The sequence below is a fragment of the Rutilus rutilus genome (assembly GCF_951802725.1).
Source record: "Rutilus rutilus genome assembly, contig: SCAFFOLD_59, whole genome shotgun sequence".
Lineage (NCBI taxonomy): Eukaryota > Metazoa > Chordata > Actinopteri > Cypriniformes > Leuciscidae > Rutilus > Rutilus rutilus.
Window position 1 is genome coordinate 165,774 of NW_028175471.1, and position 6,272 is coordinate 172,045.

The following is a 6,272-nucleotide window of genomic DNA, read 5'->3' on the forward strand; positions in this document are numbered from 1 at the left end:
AATGGATATGAATATAGGCTACTAAATGATTTCAGGGTGTAGAGTTACATTCAAGCTATTTTAAGGAAAACCGTTTAAATATGTAATTTTGGTGATCAAAGATGAGTTCTAAGGGATACAATTATTGACACAATATTACAGTTAATATTGAACTGTTAATATTTTAACACAATATGTGATATTTCCACACATACATATGCTTATCTCTCAGCACAAGAAAACATTCATTTTCTATTCTTTAGTTTAAACCATACACTGTAAAGAGGTTGCTGTAAATTTTACAGTAACTTACTGGCAGCTGGATGCCAGTAAGTTACTGTAAAATGTTTTACAGTATTATTACTGTATTTTCACTTGCAGTATACTGTACCATTTACTGTAATTGCATTTACAGTATTATTACTGTATTTTCATTTACAGTATTAGTATTGAGTTTTTTTTTTTTTTTTATGTTTACCCCACCCCCCAAAAAATCGCAATAACTCACAAACATTTGTCCTTATAATATTATTTTTAATCGTTGAACATTTTGTTTTAGAAGTACAAATTACAAATCTTGACCTTAAGGAGCCACTAGCTGAAGAAAAAAAAAGGCAACATCTCCAAAGTCCATAGAATTAATCTCCTGGTGAACATTTGTATCTGTAGCATGGCAAAAACGTACACACACTGAAAAGCAAAACAGGCCTTAAAACAATAAAATACAGTCAAAGTCAGTGTTGTGTTGTTACATTTCAGTAATTTTGCCAGTCAAAGTTGACAAGCTCTCTGATGAGAAACACTGAGGGTTTCAGGCTGATGCTTTTCTTTGGACCTTTCCAGATTTCCATCTGATCTGTGCCTTTGGTGTTTGGTGCCATCAGGGTTGACTCTCAGAATGAACCTGCAAACACAAGCAGGGAAAAATATATAATTTTTTCAGACCGGTGTTGGCAGAATTTTCCCTAACCCTCAAACTTGATGCTGCATGTACTTTGGCGTTAATAAAAGCACTACATCTGATTCTGAATCCACCTACAGTAGTGGTGGGGGAAAAATCGATTCTGTTCAGTGTCGCGATATTTTGCGCACGCAATTATATTGATATAGTAGCGCAAAGTATTACAATATAGGTTATAAGGCTGTGACGGTGGCAGTTTTTTTTACCACTGCGGTGGTAATGGACCAACTACCTGCAGTGGTTGGGGGGTTATTATGAAAATTGAAATAATTTTTTTTAGTTTATTCGAGCAAAAAAGTCTTTATTTGAGCAATTCCGTCAAAGAAGCAACACAAAGCCTGTAAAGCATTCAAATACATATCAGTAAATATTAGAAACTTACATAATAGAAAAGTTAAATCTATATATAAAAAAAAAACTTTCGTTTAATACTTCCACACAAAGACACGTGATTCCACATGAAGCCATACCGCTCTGTGCTTTGAGAGGGATGACACGAGGAGGAAAGAGACCATCGATCTATTTTCTGATATCTTCATGTTTTCTACTTGTTGTAAAAGGTATGAAAAGTGAATTTAATCTTCCACAAGGGCAAGACATTTAAGCTATGTTTGAAATTGCGCTGCCAAAGAGAGCGAAACTAAAAATCAAGTAAACTTGACGCGCCGTACATGTCTAATAACAAGCAAAAACTGTGTTGAAATGAATCTGACGTGCAAGTAAAAATGTAGGCTATCTGTCCTACAACGTTTTTCTACTTTACCACAGTAAAGAATGTGAATGTAATAGGTCTAAATAAAAGCGAACCAAGGAAGAAACGTTTATAATCCCCTTCGAAAATCGAGACGTAAGTGAAGATTTTGGGAAAAAAACAAGGTATTACATGCAGGGATGAGTCACAATTTTTGGATATTCGATTAGTTTATTTAATTATAGAATTATAGTATATCGAATAGGTTGTATAATTATTCTCTAAAATAAAATCTCCATGTTTTTGGTGCTAATGCGGTGGTGACGCGTTCATATAATTACGTTCTGTAATAAGGTCCTGTGTCCTGAATGTTCAAGGACAAAGTTTTTGCACTAGCCTCCAGTAAATGTGTAGAAGATGTTCACAGATTTAATGTGACATTTGAAGTGAGTTGAGCAGTCTTATTTTTTGTAATGTCTTTGAATAATATGGGGGACATGAATCGCAATATATCGCAGAATCGAATCGCAATACTTGCTGTATCGCAATGTTAGGAAGCGCAATAATATTGAATTGTGGCCCAAATATCGCAATACTATCGAATCATCAATTTTTTGCCAATTTCCACCCCTAACCTACAGGGATGGTATTACCTCATAATACATTACATTAAAATCATTAAAGCTTCATTCTTTTTCAATACATTCCTGTAGCTTAGATTTCCAGGGAATGGATAATTTAAATTAAACTTAATACAATGTAAGTTGCTTTGGATAAAAGTGACTTCCAAATGCATGCATGTAAATGTAATGTAAAAATATATATATATATATATATATATTTTGGTTTACCTTATTCTGCATTCCACAAAATAGACAGCTAATGCTGAAGAGTCGTCTGTTAGCAGTTGTAACTGGATGATGATTCTGCCCTTCATTGTCAGCATCCATGTTTTTGCTTTGAGAACAGACTCTCCTGAAACAGACAAAGTCACAGCAGCCTTTTAGTGTTATAGTTTACAGAAAAAAACTAAAATACAATAACAGAACTTATTACTAACAACAATAACATGTGGGGTGAAGATGAGGTAAGATATAATGTTGTGTTTATAGTTTTTAATCAATTAAACAACATTACAAATATTAGTTAGCAAAACTTTGCTATATTGATAATGGTATATTGCTAACCCTTTCCTCCTCCTTCTCCTCTTCCTCCTCCAACGTCAACCCGTTCTGTGTATTAGTGGAGAGCGTCAGCAGTGATGTACAGTCCGGAGGGAATGGCCGCTGCAAATTCAAAATAAAGAACAGAAAAGAACATGTTTGCCTGCTTAACTAATGCATACTTCAGCTAATTTAGTTGATGTCATCTTACTCACCTGTAGATGTTATCACCATTACGAAGGCAATCACAAAAAAGACTCCAAAATACACCTCCGACATTTCAGACGACATAATTCAGACCACAAACTTGAAAATAAAACAAAAGATGAAATTAACAATGGTGTTGGATAAAGGGTTAGTTTACTCAAAATTGTAAATTCTGTCACCATTTACTCACCCTCAACTTGTTCATAACTTCCATTAAATTATTTAATGTGCTGTATACAAAAGAAGATATTTTAAAGAACATGAGCAACCAAACAGTTACTGGTCCCCATTGACATCCAAAGTATTTTTTCTATTATAGAAGTCCATGCGGACCAGCCACTATTTACCAACATTATTCAAAATATCTTATTTTATGTTCAGACGAAAGAACTTCATGCAGGTTTAGAACACGTTGTGGGCGAGTAAATGATGACATACATAATTTTCTGTCTAAGGTGTTCTACGTTATCCCTTTAACTTAGTTTTACTCAGTATTTACGTTGTACATCTGCCAAAAAGTTGTGAAAGAGGAGACAGAACATACCAAAGTTATTATGCTTCTCTGTTTAATAAGTTTACTTCGGCTAATTTAGGTGAAGTTGACCATAACGTTACATACCAGTTGATGTTATCACAATGAAAAGGCTCCAACACACTCCATCGTTGCAGATGGCATTATCCAGATCACAAACCTGAAAATAAATCATTTAGGCCTACGTGAAAATATTGTTTAAAACCCGCACTTCAACAAGGGTTTCGTCTATCTCACTTTACCTCAGTATTTCACGTTGAGTTCGCTGTTAGCTCGGTTAACGTTACCGACGACTCCGCCCGCCGCCTGATGAGGTAACTTGCGTTAAAGAGGCAGAGGAACACACAAACATTATTTTTTATAGTTTTAACTAAAGAATATTTCGGCTAATATAGGTGAACTTAACTTACTCACCAGTTAATATTATCACCGTGACAGCGACCCGGCCGACAGTCAGGAAAAAAGACAGTAATAAAGGCACCAAAAAAACATTCTGACGACAGTCAGGAAAAAAAGGCACTAAAACCATTCAGACGAAAACAAAACGATACATCATGTTAATTTGCTGTTAACATAAGTAAAAACATTTGAAAATGTTTGTTTTACATAAAATAGAAATTATATACTAACCTTTTTGGTGAGTTACATGATCTTTTGTCCGTGCATTAACTGCCACTTCACCCCTCAAAAAAACACTTGAAAAGAAATCCCTCTTGCCATTGGTCAGTTTTTCGCGGGCAAGTTCACTACTGTAAATTGATTTACAGTAGTGAAGAATTACAGTAGTGACCCTATATTTTCCCATAATCCTTTGCCGTTTACAGTAACATACTGTATACATATTTTACAGTATCTTACTGTACATATTACAGTAAAATACTGTTCAAATTACAGAAATCCGTTACAGTGTACCTGTTCTCACAGTGCAAGTTCGCCTATAGCATCAATAAACCGTAGAACTTGATGAACATACAGTACCATACCTGAAACAGAAAACTTTTAAAGGCACACTATGTAACTTTTGGCCTTCTTGAAGTTAAAAACAAAACTGCATACATTTTGCGGAAGAACATTATTTTGGTTGTTCTTCAGCTCTGCGTAAATGTGCGGATGAATATGGTTATCATACTGTTCATAAAATATTCACTACAAGTTTTACGGAATATAACCAAATTAGATGGAAAGAATCTCAAGCTGACTAGCTGAAGACGTTACTGTAGCTATACCCATTAATAGACACGTTACTTCCTTGAAAATAAATTCCAGCACAGCGCTACAACAATCATAATGAAATGACCCTTCACAATAGATAATGCTTTACAATTAACTCTGTTAAAGAGCTACATATTGCAACTTATCTGTTCAATAAAAATGTCGTTTTGTTACGAGATCTGTTGCAACCTCTTTTTGCAAGCAGAAATTCTCTGTTTAGTGTTTTTTTAAAACAGGCGATTCCCCGCAGGTTCAAGATTTAGTGTGCTCCATGTCAACCTTTCTCGCTCATTGTGATAACTAACCTATGGCAGTCCCACATGCGTCAAAGTAGCCAGAGCAACTTGTCTCTATTTACGGATATGACAAGACACGCACGTACGAGGGATATGTTCGCAATTTCATGCAAAACTCATCCCGCTCAGTCTAAAATATAAACACTTATAATGGGCTTACCATAGTGAATCAGGGTAAGACAAAAACACGTTTTGGAAGAAGAATTGGTGGTGTATTGATACATTTTGAACAAAAAAGTTACATAGTGCACCTTTAAATAATATTCCCTCTAAAACTGTGGGTTTCCACATCGTATCTCCTGCATGAGAAGACTTTCTTTATCAGTGGAAAGGGTGTAGTCTCAAAACTAAAGGTGATTGGTGGGATGGTCTGTTTTTGTCGGCCAACCTGGAAGTTAGCATCACCTTGGTTACCTCAACAAAAACCCAATATGATTTTTTCTGAAAGTTTGAGTTATATAGTTTGCAAGAGCGTCATAATAAACACAACAAGGCTGTGAAAGCGGACTATAGTGAATAGAAGAGTTTACCGGTTCAGCTGATGATGTTTAATGTCCCAGACAACCTCTGTAGTCACATTTAACAACTTGTTAGTAACCACCTTTTACAAGGCAAGTAAACAGTTTTAAAAAAAATCATAAGAGGGTATTACTGATGTATTTTATATTGTAGAATAAAGTGTGAAAATATTTTGAGCCTGTGCTTTGAGCTTCACCACAGACCTTATTTCAGGCATTTAACCAAAACCCATTAAAAAAAACGATTGACTTCAGGATGATGCTAAAATACAAACTCGTTTCATTGTTTGTGTACACAGAGTTTACTAAAAATAAAGGTTTTGAGCAACTGTTGTTGTTTCCAGCCGCCGGCATTTTGACAGTCGAAAATAGTAGATCTCCGAATGTGAATGAACTGACTCTGAATTTTAGTATTGCTTCTTATATGAGCATACTTTTTCAAATACAAGGTCAATAATGATTTTCACTAACAACAAAACAACAAATTATCCGTGAATTTATATGGAACTGTAGTGGCAATTTTCATTAAACAATCATCAACTGCGTAAGAGACACTCTGAAATTCAAATGATCATTAAAAAAGTATTTTATTCTTGCAAGAAGGCCCAGTTGCCACACAGAAGTCATTAGTACAGTCTGTGGAACAAGTGCGACGAAGGGAGGGAGGGAGGGAGGGCAGAGGAGCCTTTATATCTTTTCCAAGGTCTCTTACA

General features: G+C 35.1%; 1 long non-coding RNA gene across 2 annotated transcripts; it reads right to left on the reverse strand.

Moving 5' to 3' along the window:
• Positions 1-495: 495 nt before the first annotated feature.
• Positions 496-4,339, reverse strand: LOC311285727. Of its 2 annotated transcripts, XR_014626404.1 has the most exons (7): positions 4,164-4,339; positions 3,948-4,052; positions 3,621-3,693; positions 3,010-3,100; positions 2,819-2,917; positions 2,483-2,606; positions 496-883 (listed from the first exon to the last, which is right to left on the reverse strand). It is a non-coding gene; the product is annotated as an uncharacterized lncRNA (long non-coding RNA). The 2 variants fall into 2 exon arrangements; XR_014626405.1 differs by lacking the exons at positions 3,948-4,052; positions 4,164-4,339 and adding an exon at positions 3,776-3,837.
• Positions 4,340-6,272: the final 1,933 nt, after the last annotated feature.